Here is a 21,844-nt window from a genome sequence, read left to right as displayed (position 1 = left end):
TTTTCGCTCAATAAACACTCACAACGCCCGGTCTGGGAATCGAAACCGCGATCCTACGACCGCGAGCCCGCTGCCCTAACCACTGGGCCATTGCGCCTCCACTGTTCTAGGTATATAGCTACTAACACTGATATTAATGTCAAACGTATAATGATTATGAAGATCAAGGCGACAGAAGCGCCGTTTACGAGGATAGGCTTATGTTCATTGTGGTGGAATTGTGGTGGAATTGGAGGTACGGCTGCACTAACCTGGCTGGTATGGCTGGACGATATTAGTCTATTTATGGACGATTATAAGTATGTGTGTGTGCGTGTGTGTGTGTGTGTGTGTGTGCGTGCGTGTGTGTTAAGTGACAGAGAGAGACAGAGAGAAACATACACTCATACATGTATGTATATACATAGGATGTCTGTATATATATATACCTATATACACACACACACACCAGATATATACAGATATATATATACGTATATATGTATGTATTATTGTATATATATAATACTTTTCTTACATTATATACTAAGGGCTTAGTAAACCTCAATTACTTTGCCACATACTGAACTTAGTAGAATAGCAGCCAAAAAAATTTTTTTCTTAGCATTTCTACTACTTAAAGAAAATTTCTCTCAGATAATGTTTACTCCAGACAGCTCACGAAGGTTTGGGGTAAAATCAGAAAATATCACAAGTACATAGATCGTTGAGTATGTCAACGTTTCAAGATTAGCCAAATAAAATCAGCATTTCTTTCGTCAGCTCAAATTTCTTAATTTGGATTTGGAACACTAAAAAGAAGGAACTTTACCTATCAGCGAACTTGTCGCTTCAGATGAACCACTCCAACTAAACAGTGTCAACAATTCAAAATGCGCAGGGCGTAAATTCTGCACTCCCCTTCCACCCATGTGGTCTATCTAGCAACATCATATTTTAAAACCCGAGAACCGAGGCAGTAATGCCCGAGAGAAATGAATTATAAATCAACAATTGAGTAAAATTAATTAATTAATCAATTTCACCAGTGTTCATTATGTAAAAGGACCTATTTATGCGAATTCAAAATATTACATTATATAATTAGGGCTTATATATATATATATATTAATATATATATATATATATATATATATATATATATATATATATATATAAACATATACATATATATAAGAAATACTATATTATATATATATTTATATATAATATATGCATTATGTATATTGTTTTATATACAGATATTTATATATAGATTATATATATATTAGTATATATCAGTGTATATATATATATCAGGAGAAAAAGAGAGAGAGAGAGAGATCTTATGTATATGCATATGTATATGTGTTTCTATATTTATATACTCACACACACATGCACGCACACATGCACATGCACACATATGTATATACACAAATACATACATACATACATACATACATACATACATACATGCATACATACATACATACATACATACATACGTATACATGAGCGTGTGTGCACAATCATTATTAGTTAACTGGAAACAGGTGCATGAGCACGAAATGTTCACATTTATTTTTATGGCATCCGCATAATATTATCAGAAGTCATTGTTAATTAATGACTCCATCCTAAATCGATTCCAATAAGCGGTTTTCTCACTCACCCTTTTATCTTTTACTTTGTATATGCCTCTTTTGTTCTCACCCCTCACTCACCTTTTCTCTCCCCTCCTCTCTCTCTCTCTCTTTCTCCCACGGTATTTGAAAAACTGAAAACAGCGAAAAGCGCTCAACCCAACACACAAACTTTCTGCCATAAGGCTTGTGTCAATCAGCTGTTTTAAATTTTTTACGTTCTTAAATTTTTTTAATTTAAGAAAATAATTTTTCTGATATCGTAAAGGTCTCAAGAAGTTTTTCTAAAAACCATTCTTTTAAAAATGTGAGTCTCTGCGCGCTTGTGTGTGAATGTGTGTGTGTGTGTGTGTTGTGTATGTGTGTGTGTGTGTAAATGTGTGTACGTGTGTGTATGTGTGTAAATGCATGAATGTTTGTGTGCGCGCGTAAATGTGTGTGTAAATGTGTGTATGTGTGTGTGTGTAAGTGTGTGTAAGTGTATGTATGTGCGTGTAAATGTGTGTACGTGTGTGTGTCTGTGTGTGTGTGCGTGTGTGTAAATGTGCGTGTGTATGTGTGTGTGTTGTATGTCTGTGTATATTTGTGTGTGTGTCTGTATGTGTGCACGTGTCTGTATATTTGCTATTATATTGTAATTGTTTAACCCAAGGTAAGTCCTGTTAACACACACAGATCTTTGATCAATCCTCACTCAGGCTCCGTTCATTTTGTCGAGTCTTCTGGCGCGTCACACTCAGGGCAAACTTCCCTAAAGTTTCCTTTTAATTAGGGCACCGGAGGGTTTCGGGATGAAGAAGGATTTACTGCCGGAGGCAAAAGCAATGCCTCTGTCGACAACCTAACGGCCCCATCACCATCATTACCTCAGCTACTACCACCACCTCCACCAATCTTTTATTACCACCACCACCACCACAACCCCATTTTTGTATTCTGCAAAGTAGAGCGACTATGTTGAGCGTCTCTCTTGATTCCATGCCCACTCCGTCGGTTACGACGACGAGGATTCCAGTTGATCCGACCAACGGAACAACCTTCTCATGAAATTAACGTGCATGTGGCTGAGCACACCACAGACACGCGTACCCTTAACGTAGTTCGCAGGGAGATTCAGTGTGACACGGAATGTAACAAGGCTGGCATTTTGAATTAGATGTACATCTTATTTTTGCCAGCCGAGTGGACTGGAGCAACATGGAATAAAGCATCTTGCTGAAGTATCGAACTCACGACCCTACCATCTTGATCCGAACACTCTGACCACTATTCTACGAGCCTTCATTGGTTCCATGTTCATAGAGTTAATTTGTCAAACTGTATTATACGAGTAAATACGTCCACCAATAACTAAATCTACTATTTTCACGGACATTCCAACATAATTTGGAGAAATTAATTCGTTTGGTATTTAATTGTACTTCCTAACACATCTTCGCCACTGGAGAGGACGCTAGTCTTTCGCAGACGAACATTCGCTACACACACATCCCAGAAAATTCCGATACCGAATTCGGAGAAACCGGAGAACAAAAATGATTTTGATTAAGATGCGTTTGAAGTCTTCATCGCAGACTCAAACACAGATTATCTGCCGTGGATTTGTCAATAGTTATCTAAATCCACTTGACTTTCGTTTTTGTAATAATTAAAAAGCTAATTTATGCATAATTACTTGTAGAAGCATAAGATAAAAGTCAACCGCCGTACCCAGCTACCTAATGAACAAAATCAACGCTTACAAATTAGGATTATATCCTTTCTACTAAAGGCACAAGGCCCGAAATTTTGGGCGAGGAGACTAGTCGATTACATCCCCGAAAGGATGAAAGGCGGAATTTGAGCTCAGAATGTTGCGACGGGCGAAATACCGCTATGAATTTCGGGGTCGATAAATTAAGTACCAATGAAAAACTGGGGTCGACGTAATCGATTATTCCCTCCCCCAAATTTCAAGCCTTGTACCTATAGTAGTAAGGATTATTATTATTATTATTATTATTATTATTATTATTGGTGGTGGTAAGGAGTCGAGCTGGCAGAATCGTTACCACGCCGGACAAAATGCTAAGCGGCATTTCGTCCGTCTTTAAGTTCTGAGTTCAAATCTACTTACTCACTTTCGCAAAAATTGCTGGCCTTGTGCCAAAATTTGAAATCAACATTATGGCGTGTGGTATTTCATTATAGTATCACGCTTTATTTACTACCTTTTTACTATGGTATTTAATATCTCCATAATATCAATTATCTATCGGTATAATTGTATTTCGTTATTGTTATCAATCTGATTAAAATCATATTATTTGGATCTCCCAATAATGTGTGGTTTTACCCGAAAAAAATACAATTTTTTCTTTCTTTCTTTTTTTTTGTTATGGGAACTTTTTAAAGTAAAATCTATTCAAGGAATTAGTGTAAATATTCAAATCAACCCGGGGATATTACTGCTTCTCATTAGGTAGGTATGATGAACTCGTCCTTTGTCGGACTTGAACTGAAAATCCTGAAAAATGACAATAGAACTCTGTTACATATATGTTCAGAAATAGACTGTGTAATATGATAGTATATAAATAATATCGCTATATGTTATGTGATATCTGAAATATATCACTGTTCTCTCTTGTGAATCAAACATGTAAATAAGGATATATACATGCATACATATATATATATATATATATATATATACATATATCTATGCACAGCCATTTATGCATATATTTATATCATTATACATATATACATATGAATATGTGTATATATATATATATATATATATACACTCACACGGGATGCGGTAAATAAACTGTCGTCTAAATTACGCAAACATGAAAATAACACTGACGTCTCATTTTAACAGATATATTTACCAAAATTACATAAAAATATCTTGAAATACTAAAGAGTAATTTCATTGAGTAAAATCGCCATTGTCTTCAACCACGATCTCCAGACGACTTCGGAATCTCCTGCAACTCTTCTGGACGGTCTCCTTGCTAAGTTGGTAAATGCTACCATAATCCTTCTCTTCAGTTCATCTTTGGTTTTACAAGAACTTTTTTGGGTCTCTCGCTGAACTGCGCCCCACATATAATAACCAAGTGGGTTGCAATCTGAGGAGTTAGGTAGCCAGATGTTAGGGGTGATGTGGTTGCAGAAATTGTCTGACAGCCACGACAGGGTTCTCCTGCTTTTGTGGCATGGTGCAGAGTTCTGTTGCCAGACATAGTGTCTTCCAGCAGCCACCCTCTTGACTCAGGGCAGCACTACCTCATTCAGGCACTTGATATAGGCCTCCGTTTTAATTATGAAGTCGTGTGGGAATATGAATGTAGGCATAACGTCGCCATCACCAGTGATCACTCCAAATACCATGATGTTGACTGGATGTTTGATTTTTATCACTCTCGATACATGTCCTCAGATTGCAGTGTCCTCAACCTGACACCCAAACACTCTGAAATGTTCGTGTTGGAGCTTTCGGCGCGAATGCCAAGCAGTACAGCATGTCGTTTCCAAATTCCTGGCAGAGTGAATTGCGTCATGGTGCTGTTTTACTCACAAACGGTGCCCAACTGACCCTACTATACTGTGTAGACGACAAATTAAAAGACAAACAATGTGCATGCGCGAAATTAAAAATATAAAATGGCAACAGTTTACCCATTGCACCCTGTATATATTACATTATATTTTATCTGTTTTCAGTTTGGTTTTTACGTGTGTATTATGTGCTAATTGTACTATTCTTCTGGAAAAGGTAAATACAGCTTGCCGTGTGATATCCTACTATATAATATAGTTCATATATACACTTTGCTGTGTGATATTCTGTAATATAGTATACTTCATGAATACAGCTTGCAGCGTGCTATCCCGCTATATATTATCATTTATAAAGCTTGCCGTGTGATATCCCTTATATATTTTTTTTTATAAATACTGCTTACCGTGTGATATCCCTTAATATGTTATTGTTTACCATTACATCTTGCCGTGTATTACCCTCCAAAATATATTATTGTTTATAAATACAGCCTGTTGTGTGATATCCTGCTATGTAGTGTAGTTTTATAAATCAGCTTACCGTGTGATATCCCACTATATGTAATTGTTTATAAATACAACTTTCCATATGATATCCTATTATAATACGTTACAGCTTATAAATACAGTTTGCTACGTGATATTCCACTGTAACTGTTTATGTATCAGTTTGCCTTGTGATATCCCGCTATGTATATAAATATATATATTGTAACTTGTTAGATACAGCTTGTCGTGTGATATCCTGCCATATATTTTATTTCATACAATACTATGGTTTACTGTGTGATATTTCATAGAAAATTGCAATTCCCATACTAACTGTTTGTCGTGTGATTTAATATCAGATATTATTATTATTATTATTATTATTATTATTATATTAATTATTATTATTATTATTATTATTATTATTTTCATCAGCATCTTCCTTCAGTTCTGTTTCCATTTCTTGCCGAGAGAGAAAAATGAAAAACTTAAAAATAGAAAAGTAAATAAATAAAATAAAGGGGGGGGGTGAAAGAAAAGTCACTGCGACAAGGCTGTTCTCAATACGTGTGTCGTACCACTTAAGACAATCGTTTGCACTTACTGCATGGATGGTAAGCCAGGGATCATTCCTAAATAATTTTCAGTTCCTTTTTATCATTCCAAGTGCTCCTACAATCACTGGTATTGTAACCATCTAGAGATGCCACATCTTTCGATTTCGATTAGCAAAACTTTATATTTTATTAAATTCTTTTGCCGAGATATTTCGGTCACAGGGTATGTTCATGTCAATCAATAAACAAACTTTATTGCGTAGCCAGTGACGGACAAATTAAGCAGAATTAGAAAAAATCCTAGAAAATATCTACCCTAAAATTAAGCAAGATTAAACAGAACTACAGTATATTGATCATGTGGGATGGAAGCACTCCGTTGGTTACGACGATGAGGGTTCCGGTTGATCCGAATCAACGGAACAGCCTGCTCGTGAAATTAACGTGTAAGTGGCTGAGCACTCCACAGACACGTGTACCCTTAACATAGTTCTCGGGGATATTCAGCGTGACACAGAGAGTGACAAGGCCGGCCCTTTGAAATACAGGTACAAACAGAAACAGGAAGTAAAGTGAGAGAAAGTTGTGGTGAAAGAGTACAGCAGGGATCACCACCATCCCCTGCCGGAGCCTCGTGGAGCTTTTAGGTTTTTTCGCTCAATAACACTCACAACGCCCGGTCTGGGAATCGAAACCGCGATCCTATGACCGCGAGTCCGCTGCCCTAACTACTGGGCCATTGCGCCTCCATTGATCATGTACTTACTTGCTCAAAGACACAAAGAACAAAAAATTCGTACACATTTACACATTCTTTTATTCTTTGTTAGACTGGGAAAAAAATACTCCTAATAAAAATGCACGTTTTTTTTTTTTTGTTTTCTGTTTGTTTGTTTGTTTTTCAAAACGATTCTTCTCGTCCAGTGACCAACAGAAGCAATGTAATGCATTTGAGAAAGTTCCTTGAATTAAAAAAAAAAAGTAGATAAACGAAAAGGCGTTCAGCATAAGCATGAGTTCTGACGACGGAATGAGAGCAGAAGTTGGAACTAGTACAAGAATATATGCCAGAAGTTGGATAGAGTTAAAGGAGATTTGCAGTGTGTGTGTGTGTGTGTGTGTGTGTGTGGTGCGTGTGTTTTTGTGTGCGTGTGTGTTTGTGTTTGTGTTTGTGTGTGTGTGTTTGTGTGGTGTGTGTTGTTTGTGTGGTGTGTGGTGTTGTGTGTGTGTGCGTGTGTGTGCGTGTGTTTGTGTGTTTGTGTGTGTTTGTGTGTGTTGTGTGTGTGTGTTTGTGTGTGGTGTGTTGTGTTTTGTGTGTGTGTGTGTGTGTGTGTGTGTTTGTGTGTGTTTGTATGTGTGTTTTGTGTGTGTGTGGTGGTGTGTGCGTGTGTGTGCGTGTGTTTGTGTGTTTTGTGTGTTGTTTTTGTGTGTTTGTGTGTGTGTGTTTGTGTGTGTGTGTTTGTGTGTGTTTGTGTATGTGTTGTGTGTTTGTGTGTGTGTGTGTGTTTTGTTGCGCGTGTGTGTTTGTGTTTGTGTTTGTGTGTGTGTGTTTGTGTTTGTGTGTGTGTGTGTGTTTGGTGTGTGTGTTTGTGTGTGTTTGTATGTGTGTTTGTGTGTGTGTGGTGTGTGTGTGCGTGTGTGTGCGTGTGTGTGCGTGTGTTGTGTGTGTTTGTGTGTGTTGTGGTGTGTGTTTGTGTGTGTTGTGTGTGTGTGTTTGTGTGTGTGTGTTTGTGTGTGTGTGTTTGTGTGTGTGTGTGTGTGTGGTGTGTGTGTGTGCAATGTGAGGTTAGATGAAAAAGGGACAATTAAGGTGGAGTCTTTCTCTGCAAGAGCAGTGCTCACAGAACCATCGCTGTCGCCAAACAGAGTAAAGAGGATCCCACAAAGTTGGTGAAGGACATTTTGGCAGTTTCGAAGTCCGGGTAGTTTGACCGCTATACGATACACGAATTCAAATGCCGCGTTGCTGGGAAAAAGGGTTACTCAGTTTTGTGGGTGGATGAGTTTCACCAAACGTTGTAGGCGTTCATTGAGCCTGAACTACTTCAGCACAATTAGGAGTCGGTCATTTGAGAGTCTTGAGTCTTTGAACTTTTGTTGCGCGGGAGATACGGACGTAGTTTCAGTCGTCCGCCCAACTATTTCTGATGAGTTTGCAGTAAAGTGCATGAGCTGACAAGGGCCGAAGGCATAAATAGGAGTGCCATAGGGCAGTGCTCCACAACCTTTTTCACTTGTGGTACACTTATATTCTATTCAAAATTCGGCGGCACACCTGAAGTAAAAATATAACTAAAAGCATAGGGGGAAAAATTATATTCGGGTTACACTGCGGCACACCTAGCATCGTCTCGTAGCATACCAGTGTGCTGCGGCATACCAGTTACGGAGAACTGCCATAGGGTACGGAGAACACAGAAGGTGTTGTGGAGCTTGAGGATGTGTTGGGTAGTTGCAATGAGGTAGTGGACGGATGATCGATAGGTGCGGAGACAGTTTGGTACTGATTAGGTACAAGGTAAAGGGTAAAGACCCTCTTCGGTCATGAGTGACCATGGGGTTGCACCTAAAAAGTTACCCTCCAAGGTACAAGTCTGGATAAAGTAGTTTAAGGAAAATCAGCTATCGCCCATGCATATCAGCCTCCCGTCTCCATCCCACTGATGTTATCCAAGGGAAAGGTAAAGGCCGATACAGCTTGGCACCAGTGACGTCTCAACTCATTTCTACAACTAAGTGAAGTGGAGCAATGTGAAATAAAGGTAGCGAGTTCGATTCCCGGCCGTGTGTGTGTTGTGTTTTAAGCAAAACACTTTATTTCATATTGATTAGGTAAAGAGGTGAAAAGAAATCATGGATGCATTGGGTGTCTAGGATGTCGACCTGAGATGAATAGAGGGATGAAACGAGCTAATGAAGGGAGCTGATGATTGTAAAAGTTTGTATCTACACATGCAGCACCGATATGGGATAAGCGAAAGAGCCACGAGAAGTTGTGAATGTTGAAGTCACCGAGGACGATAGCTTCATAGAGGAGTGAGATTATATGTGTGTGTGTGTGTGAGAGAGAGAGAGAGAGAGAAGAGTGTGTGTATGTGTATATATATAAACTAGTAGGGAATATAATTCCAAACTTAAATGGAAAATTCAATTTAGCAATTCTAAATCAAATTTCACAATATATAATATATGTAAATAATTAAGAGGAATAACCCCTATTAAGTAATTCAATAGTGAAAGACATTATCTATATTATATAGAAAAAATTTACTATAATAAATTATTCAAAAAATCAATAAATTAAATTTAATGTTTATTTAATTTAGTGATTTTTTAAATAATATTTATTATAGTATATTTAATTTTTTCTATATAATATAGATAATGTCTCAATATTGAATTCTGTATTTTTGGTTGTTTTTAATCAATTAAGAGAGTGACGATGCTTTAAAAGATCATGGTAATTCCCTACGGGAGGCTTAGACTGAATACTTTCCATAGAGCGAATTCCGTTAAAGGTACAGGGGCCAGATTGTGTTGTCAAACAGGGGAGTATCATTTGCCTACCATCATCACCATTCCCCAAAAATCGGGGAGCTTCTACACCATATACATCGCTCGGATCTTTTCTGGTTGGTTGCGCCGGTGGAAATTTTAAAATTTGATGTATTGATGTAATTTTCCACGCTGAATCTCAGGAGATAATTGACTTTTTCCACAGAAACATTTCTAAAAAAAGTTACAGGGATTTTAAAGTATGATAATTATTAACCAGTCAGAAAACAAGATTTGGAAGCTGCCATTTTGTGCGTGTCTGCGCATGTCAACTGTGTGAACAAATGAAATATTTACAGGATTCTGCTTTACACACGCCACGTGACCCCTCATAACTTTTTTTTTATTTTTTGGAATTTTCTGAAAATGTCTGCGTGTTTGTATTCTACACACGGAAATTCATACGACTGTGAAAAAAACACACAAAAAATTTTTCAGTTCGATTCCAGGCAGTGACTTGAATAATAATAATAATAATAATAATAATAATAATAATAATAATAATAATAATAATAATAATAATAATAATAATAAATTTTCTGTCTTTTTCTTTTCGCCTGTTATAAAATTGTAACTTAAAAACTGATGATGTCATTCCATCAACGTGTGGACACTGGTTGCTCTCGTTCATACTTTACGTTTAAATTTCTGTAATTTTGAATTTTTATCACTTCTTATTTTTAACTTGACAAAGATAGATGTACTGTTGAAATATCGTTCAACCAATAAAATATCCTACAATCGAATCGTGCTCTTCACCTTGACTGTTTACCTTTGTGAAGAGTTGAGCATCATAGCCATGTGTTGAGAAGGATTCTTTGGGGTTTGAATAATTCACCTCTGGAAACATGGGTGTTTCGTTCAACGTCCTTAAACAACCCTTATTCAGGAACCTTTTGAGCGGGATGGGTTACTCAACCAGAAGAAAATTCTAACTGGGCTCCACCTGCAAGGTCATGTGCTGTTTATCTTGATATGAGATCACCATGTCGCGCACATATGGTTGTGATGCATGTGCCTGGTGTACCCTTATCAGACGGGTAGTCATGATGGGTATACTGGGCTTTGTATATTTTACCCCAGTGTCACTTTGATGGCATGCTCTGCTCGTTCACTCAATAATAATAATAATAATAATAATAATAATAACATCGAAAAATACTTTAGGAATGAGAACCCAGGTTCGAAATTTCCCCAAGACCTCTGATGAAAGCTGGAGGGTATATCAGCCGAAACGCTGTGTTACCAACAAACAAGATAAGGACAAATATCCGTCAAATGTAAATAATGTAAATAAAAATTTTTGGGTGCGTGATTTAAGGTCTCTTTAGCTGTTATTTTTAGCACATCTCATGATAACCTCATACCGAATATGTTTTAAGCATTTAATAAGCGACAAAAAGAACACGTGGTAAGCATCTTGGTAACAGCTTTGTTTGTTACTATGGAAACAGGCACCGACATGTCTGGCTAAAATTACCCAAAATTTGCAAACTTTAAAAGCTATTAACCCTTTATTTATTGATTTATGTCGAAAAGGACTTTCATGTCAATGATTACTTTACAAAACTACATCAATACACCAAATGTGAAATCAGTTGGAACGCAATCTTAGAGAAATTGAAAAGTGGCGGCCAAACAGAAAAGATCCATTAGACTCGTAACAGATGAATGGTGGCATTTGAGGGACTGATATGATTTTTTTTTAATCGAAACAGCAAGAGTGGCTGTTTGGTAAGTACCACATGGTTCCGGGTCCAGTCCCACTGCGTGGCACCTTGGGCAAGCGTCTTCCACTATAGCCTCTGGCCGACCAAAGCCTTGTGAGTGAATTTGGTAGACGGAAACTGAAAGAAGCCAGTCGTATATATGTATATATATATGCATATGTATGTGTGTGTCTATATGTTTCTGCGTGTGTGTTTGTCTCCCCAACATCGCTTACAACCGATGTTGGTGTGTTTACGTCCCCGTGACTTAGCGGTTTGGCAAAAGAGACCGATAGAATAAGTACTAGGCTTACAAAGTCCTGAGGTCGATTTGCTCGACTAAAGGTGGTGCACCAGCATGGCCACAGTCACATGATTGAAACAAGTAGAGAGAGCAGCAGCAGAAGCGGTAGTAGTAGTAGTAGTAGTAGTAGTAGTAGTAGTAGGAGGAGGAGGAGGAGGAGGAGGAGGAGGAGGAGGAGGAGTGGTGGTGGTGGTAGCAGCAGCAGCAAATTGTTGTTGGGATGCTAACGGGTTATTTTCTCGCTGTTTGTTAAGGGACTAAGGGACGGATGCACTTACTCTAGTCAGATATATATTATCTGGCACTTGCGCCCGGTAGTTCATATCTAGGTCCCATCTATTTGAGAAAAACTCCACCTAAAGAAGGAAGGCTAGAAATGGTAGCGCCATCAAGTGATCTGAATTCTCTTTCCATTCCTCTGTTTGGCAAAATGCTTCATTGTGAGCGTTGATGCTGCTAATCCCAGACCAGGCGTTGTGAGTGTTTATTGAGCGAAAACACCTAAAAGCTCCACGAGGCCCCGACAGGGGATGGTGGTGATCCCTGCTGTACTCTTTCACCACAACTTTCTCTCACTCTTACTTCCTGTTTCTGTTGTACCTGTATTTCAAGGGGCCGGCCTTGTCACTCTCTGTGTCACGCTGAATATCCCCGAGAACTACGTTAAGGGTGCACGTGTCTGTGGAGTGCTCAGCCACTTACACGTTAATTTCACGAGCAGGCTGTTCCGTTGATTCGGATCAACCGGAACCCTCATCGTCGTAACCGACGGAGTGCTTCCAAAAAAAATGCTGCTAATGCTGTTGTAGTCGTTATTCGTGTCATTGAAATTGTTCAAATTTTCATTTCATTTCATTTGAGTTTGAGTCCATGCTCAGGCCAAGTCGAAGACTCCACCCTCAGAGTCTGGTGTGGTTGCCAGGTTGTATTCTCTGTTTAATTTTGACATGTGTAGGAGCGAGTTTGAGTCAGTTTGTGCTCGTTGTGTATATCCTGGGAGATGGGGTTCATCTCTAATGGTGCTTAAGTATCTATCCAGCTGCAATTTGAATGATTCCACACTGCATCCTGATAGATTTCTGACATGTACCGGAATGGAGTTGAATAGTTGTGCTCCTCGAACCAACAGACTTGATTCTCGCAGGGTTTTTGCTGCCTGGCCAGCCTTTTGTTGATTGTCAGAAGGTCGTTATTCGTTACTTGTGAAATAAATTTATTCTGCTGAGTAATCGAGTTTGTTTTCTTTTTCTGTTTATTTTCTGCAAAAACGTATCTTTTTTTTTTACATTCGATATTTTTTGGGGGAAGTTACGGAGATGATTTTATTACGTAACTTTTTTGTTTGTTTACTAGTGAGAGAAGATAAAATATTTTCTTCGAAAATTAGAAAATTCTTTAACCCAATGGGGAAAACAAAAAGTAAAGCAACTCTTACCTCTGTTTTAAAATAAAATTTTAACATGGTGTTTCATTTGGTTAGAAAAAAAAACATACACGCTGATGAGTAACAGACGAAACACGTCTGACTATCTCAAGGTGATAAAATGCCAAAATAACATCAAGATGATGATGATGATGATGATAACGACGACCGCGAGAGAAGAAGAAGGAGAAGAAGAATAAGAAGAAGAAGAAGAAGAAGAAAGAAGAAGAAGAAGTGGAGGAGAAGAAGAGAAGAAGAAGAAGAAGAAGAAAAGAAGGGGAGGAGAAAAGGAAGGAGAAGAAGAAGAGAGGAGGAAAGAAGAAAAGAAGAAGAAGCAGAAGAAGAAGAAGGGGGGGGAGGAGGATAAGAGAAGAAGAAGAAGAAGGGGAGGAGGGAGGGAGGAGAAGAAGAAGAAATAGAGAGAAATATAAGAAGAAGGGGAGGAGAAGAAGAGAAGAAGAAGAAGAGAAGAAGGGGAGAGAAGAAGGAGAAGGAGGAAGAAGAAGAGGAGGAGAAGAAGAAGAAAGAAGAAGAAGAAGAAGAAAAGGGGGAGATGAAAGAAGAAGAAGAAGAAGAAGAAGAATAAGGAGAAGGAGAATAAGGAGGAGGAGAAGAAGAAGAGAAGAAGAAGAAGGGGGGGGGAGAAGAAGAAGAAGAGAAGAAGAAGAAGAAGAAGAAGGGGAGGAGGAGAAGAAGAAGAGAAGAAGAAGGGGAGGAGGAGAAGAAGAAGAAGAAGAAGAAGAAGAAGAAGGGGAGGAGAAGAAGGAGAAGGAGAAGAAGAAAGAGAGGAGAGGAGAAGAAGAAGAAGAAGAAGAAGAAGAAGAAGAAGAAGAAGAAGAAGAAAAGGAGAAGAAGAGGAGGAGGAGGAGAAGAAGAAGAAGAAGAAGAAGAAGAAGGAGAAGAAGAAAGAGGAGAAGAAGAAGAAGAAGAAGGAGAAGAGAAGAAGAAGAAGAAGAAGAAGAAGAAGAAGAAGAAGAAGAAGAAGAAGAAGAAGAAGAAGAAGAAGAAGAAGAAGAAGAAGAAGAAGAAGAAGAAGAAGATGATGATTATGATGATGATGATGATGAACTAGTAAGATTAGAAACAAGAGAAGGAAGGACATTTTTTGCTTTTAGAGTAGACCGCAAGCAATCTTACATCGAATGATTATATAAACTAGTAATAAAAGAAAGAAGGGTTCTTATGCAACTAGAAAACTACTATAAAATACCCACAGTAGGACTACAACATATCTAATAGAGAACAACGGACGAAAACTATTTCTGTTTTGAAAGAAGCCAACAATTACAAAACAGAGGTTGAAATATCAAACGTGGAACTTTTCTTAGAAATCCAAAAAGGGATGCTAAAGAAAGGCATATCGACTAGAGTTGCTCTCGTGTGACCAATACCCGAGAATAGTGGACAGGGTAAGTTTTCAGCGCATGAGTTGAGAAGAGAAGGAGTCTGAGCTGAATCTTGGATGATACATAATTGAAGTCGTTTCATTACAGATCACCAAAGATGTGAAATGTAGCAGAATATATTGCGTTACTGTATAACAATGGTTTTCAATCATTCTTTGCGTACGGACTCCTTTGGTCCCTATTTTACTCAAGAGTAGGGGACCCTCATACCTATTCGGTGTCTAAAATCTCCTATTATGTTTTTATGATTAAATATTATTAGGAACTTTATCCAAAAAGTTTCAATATTTTTGTGTCCTGTAGAAATATAACCAGTTTATTGGAGATAAAGTTTTAATAACAAATTGTCATATGACGGCCAAGGGTCATGTGGACCCTGTTTGAAAACCTGTGCTGTGAAAGAGAGGAGCAACGGTATTGCCTCTAGCTGCACTGTGTTAACTAAGAAAGAGTCGATGGGTATGATAGAGCTAGGACTTACATTCGCTACAGGTTATGCCAGCATTATGAAATGCCAACGGAAAGGTTGTATGATTTTGCATTAGAAAATTGTCTCATAGAATAAGAAAGATAATATCAAAAAGGTTGACTTTGCCGTTTGCCCTTTCGGGGTCGATGAAATAAATACCAGTTATGCACTGGGGTTGATGTATTCAACTAGTCCCTTCCCAAAAATTATAGCTAGTAGAAAGGATTATTATTAAGGTGAATAGCTAGCAGAATCGCCAGCACATGGGACAAAATGCTTTGCGATATTTCTTCCGGTTTTTTACCCTGTAAATTGAAATTGCGCTGGGGTGAACTTTGCCTTTCAGCCTTCCATAGATATACTAACATGAAGTATCAGTTACATATTGGGGATCAATGTAATTCTCCCTCTAAAATTGTTGGTTTTGTGTCAGAACTGAAAAGGATTACAGATTAAAAAGAATCATCATTATGATACCTTTATTTAAGCAAAAAACCCACAATTTTTAGGGAAAGGAATTAGACGATGACATCTACCCCAATTCTTGATTTCATTTTATCAGAGCGAGATTTAATAACAATTTATTTATTTATTCATTTATCTTTCACCACGCATTTATATTTATACATGTAAAAGAAAAGGCTAGGATTCGTGGTGGCAAACGCATGAGGATGAACAAAATAAACTCAGAAGGGTTATACAGCGAATAATTGGGTGCTTTAGAAATTGGTCAAACCGCTACTTCGCTTTGAGAAGTCATAGTTCCTGTGCTACGAACATGTGATTAGAATGTCTCAGGAAAGAATAGCAACGTAGGTTCTTCAAGCAAAGCTAAAAGGCAAGAGACTTAGGAGTAGACAAAGAGCGAGGTGACTGGATAAAATCTATAATCTAAGTTGGTCGTGCTTGGGAATCCAGTCTGATAGGACTCTGTATCCCTACCCACGGCCCTCCCATGGATGGATGGATGGATGGACGGACGGACGGATGGCTGAATGGACAGATTAGTGGTTTGGTAGGCAGATGGATGGACGGATGGATGGACGGACTAGTAGATTGATGGACGGACGGACGGACGGACGGATGGATGGATGGATGGATGGATGGATGGATGGCTTGATAGATGGATGAACGGACGGACGGATGGATGGATGATGGACGGACGGACGGACGGACGGACGGACGGACGGACGGACGGACGGATGGATGCTAGATGGATTGGAAGATAGCTGGATGCTTCGGAGGTGACAAGTATTTGCATGTGAAAATCGCATTTGTCTTTGTGTTTCAAAGTCCAAACTGAGTTATCTTCATTAAATTTCATTTGCTTCTCCCTTTGTGTTCAAATTTTATGGACATGTCCTGCCTCAGTCGCCATGTCGGAAATGCTTGGCAACGAAAAGAAAGCAATCATTTGCTTGGGAAGCTGAAGAATTTTTTTCTTTTTTCAAACATTGAAAATTACCTGTAACAGACAGCCTGCCTTTGAATATATTCCAAGCAGACCAAAATCTATTCAGCTTCGCATAAATAATCCGATGATTATTTTTAAAATCACACAATCAACCAAAATCACATCTTTCACTGGCAAATCTAAATATTAATCCTTTCTGCTATGGGGACATGGCCAAAAATTTTTTGAGGGAAGGGGCCAAATCGATTACAGTGCTCAACTGGTACTTATTTTATCGACCCCGAAAGGATAAAAGATAAAGTTGACTCGGCATTGACCCCAGTGCTCAACTGGTACTTATTTTATCGATCCCGAAAGGATGAAAGGCAAAGTGGCCCTCTGCGGAATCAATTTTAAACCCAGAACATAAATGCTGCTTAGCATTTTGTCCGGCGCGCTAACCATTCTACCGGCTCACCACCTTCTGTGTTACATAACTGATGTGGCCTGTCCATTTGATGCACGAATAAAAGAAAGAGAAACCATCAAGGTGGATATATACTAGGACCTGAAAAGAGAGAAAGCAGATTGGGGGTTTAAAGAAAAAGTGAGGTCGTACAAATTGTCAAAATGAGCCTTAGGAAGGAACGACGGGGAAATAGGTTCAAGACGTGAACAGAAAAGATCAGCCTGCAGAAGCATGTATTCTCACTGCTTCTATAATTAAAAGTGTCTCAAAAATGCATGCTGGTGCCTTTGGTTGCAGTCCTAACAACTTGAAGATCAGCTAGCGAGAAGGATCGTTATATATCCAAACTCAGTAATCTTGTTTACTGAGTTTAGATATCTAACGATTCCTCTCGCTAGGTGATTTTCAATTTGTTAGGACTGCAACCAAACGCACCAGTAAGCATTTTTTAGACACTTAGTGTTGAAAATCTTCTTCAATTTTTGAGGTAAGATTTTAAGTTCATTCTGGAGTCTTAGTTTCATTTTTACTAATAATTATCTTTTTCATGTTGCTTATGTTTTACCCTTAATTATTTTATGTCATCTTAACTTCACCCGTGGTCCCCACAGAGGCGTAATTTTGTCAATTAAATGCTTATTTGATTTCCGAAGAACAGTGAATTTTAATTCTTCCTCGTCACCTTCATTTTATTTCTTATTTTCCTGGGGATGGGCATTATTGTTGCTTTGAGGTAATTGCTCCCCACACTCGTTTTGTGGTTTTATGCTCTGTGTGTGGTGGGGGGGGGGATTGAAGATGTTTTCCTTTTCTCTCTTTCGTGATTTATCTGGTCGTTTTCAAATTTTCACCTTCAACTATTATTTCTTCGTCATCGTACGACGATGGTGTAGTACGACTAGTGGCCATTGTTAGGGAACGAGGTGGCAGCTCATTTTATTTCTGTTATTGACGATTATAAAGGAGGCTTCTCTTGCCATAGTCAGAGACTGGCTGATGGTGTTTGCTATTTCAGTTGATATTCATTTTACGTAATCTTTTCGGTTTTTCAGAGCAATCAGCTCTGAGGTGATTCTTACGCTAACAAATATAATTCTACATTATTTACATTTGACGGATATTTGTCCTCATCTTGTTTGTTGTTAACTCAACGTTTAGGCTGATATACCCTCCAGCCTTCATCAGGTGTCTTGGGGAAATTTCAAACCTGGGTTCTCATTCCTAAGGCATTTTTCGATGTTGTTATTATTATAATTATTATTATTATTATTATTATTATTATTATTATATTATTATTATTATTATTATTATTATTCAGGTCACTGCCTGGAATCGAACTCGGATTCTTGGAGTTAGTAGCTCGCGCTCTTAACCACTACGCCATATGCCCGTCGTTAAGAGCGTAGTGGTTAAGGGTGCGGGCTTCTAACCCCCAAGATTCCGAGTTCGATTCCAGGCCTTGACTTGAATAAAAATTCTAATGGCTATTATCATCACTCTTGTATTTCTTTGGCTTATTTACTTAATTTATAGTCACAGATATGTCTAACAGTTTCAGCATGTTTTGGTTAAGTCTTCAATTTTGAAAATGCAACAGATAGTGTCATACATTTTCTCTTTGTCTCCCAAGATTTCTCCCAGGAGACCTGAAGTACTTGTTGCAGGATTTATCGTGAGGGAGGAAAATTTTAGTCCACTTCTCTTCTTTCGGAAACACAGGTATATATTTCTATCGCTCTCTGCCAGGAGGGGGAGATTGGAATGGTCACGTAGGTGCCAACGTGCCTATTATGAAGCGAAAAGACATGTTACAATCTGAACGCTTACTAACGCACTATATAATCCAATCTTTTCACATCTTAAAAATCTCATGAGTATTTCCCATCAATCTTCCGGACACTTTTTGGATTAACTCATAATACACATAAATGCTGTAGTAGTAGTAGTAGTAGTAGTAGTAGTAGTAGTAGTAGTAGTAGTAGTAGTAGTAGTAGTAGTAGTAGTGATGGTAGTAGTAGTAGTAGTAGTAGTAGTAGTAGTAGTAGTAGTAGTAGTAATTGTGGTAGTAGTAGTAGTAGTAGTAGTAGTAGTAGTGGTGGTAGTAGCAGCAGCAGCAGCAGTAGCAGCAAATTGTTATTGGGATGCTGACGGGTTTTTTTTCTCGCTATTTGGTAAGAGACTAAGGTACGGATGCACTTACTCTAGTCAGATATATATTATCGGGGACTTGCGCCCGGTAGATCATATCTAGGTCCCATCTATTTGAGAAAAACTCCACCTAAAGAAGGAAGGCTAGAAATGGTAGCGCTATCCAAACGATGTTTCTTTTTTTCTTGTAGCTATGACAGGTTTAAAGATTCTGTTTGTTCTGTTGTTTGAGTTGAAGGAAGGTGCAGCTCGACACCACGACTACTAAATGCATAAACTATAGTGCTTGAAATTGCGCAAGAGTTTTATCAATGGTGTTGCAGTTGTTGTTATTGTCACTGTCTTCAAAACTACTTGTTTGACTGTTTTGGAATATTTTCATTTTTATCAATTCTTCACTAAAACCATTCATTTTCTTCATTTTGCTAATTCAGTTGTGTCTTTTGATAATGTGTTTTTTTTTTCGTATTTGCTTCTGCTATTGAAGTGTTCAGTCGAATGGCATAAGTATATTTGGCAGATTAATCCACGTATAGAAAGTGAAAATATTTATGTATACTCTTTTACTCTTTTACATGTTTCAGTCATTTGACTGCGGCCATGCTGGAGCACCGCCTTTAGTCGAGCAACTCCACACCGGGGCTTATTCTTTTGTAAGCCCAGTACTTATTCTATCGGTCTGTTTTGCCGAACCGCTAAGTGACGGGGACATAAACACACCAGCATCGGTTGTCAAGCAATGCTAGGGGACAAACACAGACACACAAACACACACACGCATATATATATATATACGACGGGCTTCTTTCAGTTTCCGTCTACCAAATCCACTTACAAGGCTTTGGTCGGCCCGAGGCTATAGTAGAAGACTCTTACCCAAGGGGCCACGCAGTGGGACTGAACCCGGAACCATGCGGTTGGTAGACAAGCTACTTACCACACAGCCACTCCTTATGTGTATTTTTTTCGTATTTGCTTTTGCTATTGAAGTGTTCAGTCGAGTGGCATAGGTATAGAAAGTGAAAATATTTATGTATGTTAAAGTTTGTAAAACAAACCTTTTTGCCTACCCTCGGATATTGAGGGCAGGCATTTTTTTTTTCTAACAAATACTCCAAAGAAACTTATTTGAAAAAATCGTATCTCAAACACAAAAGGGATGTATTCTCCCTATGACAATCAAATAATAATAAATAATAATAATAATGATAATAATAATAATAATAATAATAATAATAATAATAATAATAATAATAATAATAATAATGATGATGATGATGTGATGATGATGATGATGATGATAATAATAATAATAATAATAATAATAATAATATAATAATAATAATAATAATAATAATGATGATAATAATGATAATATAATAATAATAATAATAATAATAATAATAATAATAATAATAATAATAATAATAATAATAATAATAAATGCCCCGATGCAGTCCCAGGCAGTGGCTCTCATGGCTTCTGATCTTAACTGATTGGAAGTGTTATCATGTACATTGTTTTGTCTTGGTATAAAAGATTGGCTACAACAAATATTCTTCTTAATACCACAGATTTGCTTGTCAGTTGTTTGACTTTAACCATGTCCCTTGGTGGCTGACATTATGTGCATCTCTGATCACAAGTAGAAGTGGGGGACTATCATAGCCATATATTGAGAGGAATTCTTTGGGGTTTAGACAATTCACCTTTGGAAACATGGGTGTTTCGTTCAACATCCTTAAACAACCCTTATTCGGGAACCTTTTGAGCAGGACCTAAAGAGTATTCTAACTGGGTCCCACCTGCACGGTCATGCGCTCTTTATCTTGATAAGGGATCACCATGTCGCGCACATATTTTTGTGATGCATGTGCCTGGTGTACCCTTATCAGACGGGTAGTCATGATGGGTATACTGGACTTCGTATATTTTACCCCAGTGTCACTTTGATGGAATGTACTGCTCTCTCACTCAAAAATAATTGCAATAATATTAATGATGATGACGATGATGATGACGATGATGATGATGAAGATGATGATGATGATGATGATGATGTTCTTTCTATTTTCTTTGCAGAATTCGTTACTATGATGACAGCTAAATAGCCAGCGAATCACGGAAGGATTGGAAGAGCATGGACAATTTTTTTAATATCCTGTGGATGAAAATCTTATAAGAGATTATGTATGTAAGCGAGAAAGAAAGACAGAGAGTGTTGAGATGAGAGAAAGACAGACAACAGTGAGAATGAAAGCAAGAGACAGAAAAAAAAAGAAACAAGAGAGAAAGAAAGGGAGAGGGAGAGAGAGCGCGAGGGAAGGGTAAGTGGACTCAATGACTCTCTAATAATAAAAAAACCACACCTCATATGTGTATGTACTGATATTTGTGCTTTCGCGTATATGTATACGTATTTAAATATAATTGTGCACGCACGCACACACATTCACACATACACACACACACACACCACACACACACACACACTCATATAAACTTTATTTGTGAGTTAAGAAGACTACCATTGGTTTCATGCCGAGAGAAATCTCTCTACAATTATCAATTCTGACACATGGGAACGTTGGTACTTGTCTCCGCGGCAAGCTTAATTACTGCTGAGAGATTTCTCTCGGCCTGAAACCAATGGTAGCCTTGTTAACCCACTTATAACGAATATTTATCCACCAATGCGGTGTTGAGAACTCATTCTCACTGTTCGATATTAGGACATGTATACAT

General features: G+C 38.0%; 1 long non-coding RNA gene across 2 annotated transcripts; it reads left to right on the top strand.

The window, feature by feature from the left end:
* The first annotated feature begins 5,297 nt into the window (after nucleotides 1-5,297).
* On the top strand, nucleotides 5,298-21,378 carry LOC118762062. 2 transcript variants are annotated; one of them, XR_004997847.1, is made up of 2 exons: nucleotides 5,298-5,391; nucleotides 21,182-21,378. It is a non-coding gene; the product is annotated as an uncharacterized LOC118762062 (long non-coding RNA). The 2 variants fall into 2 exon arrangements; XR_004997846.1 differs by lacking the exon at nucleotides 5,298-5,391 and adding an exon at nucleotides 18,504-18,670.
* The last annotated feature ends 466 nt before the right edge of the window (nucleotides 21,379-21,844 follow it).

Source organism: Octopus sinensis, unplaced genomic scaffold (assembly GCF_006345805.1).
Source record: "Octopus sinensis unplaced genomic scaffold, ASM634580v1 Contig20096, whole genome shotgun sequence".
Classification (NCBI taxonomy): domain Eukaryota; kingdom Metazoa; phylum Mollusca; class Cephalopoda; order Octopoda; family Octopodidae; genus Octopus; species Octopus sinensis.
This window is presented reverse-complemented; position numbering and strand designations above follow the sequence as displayed.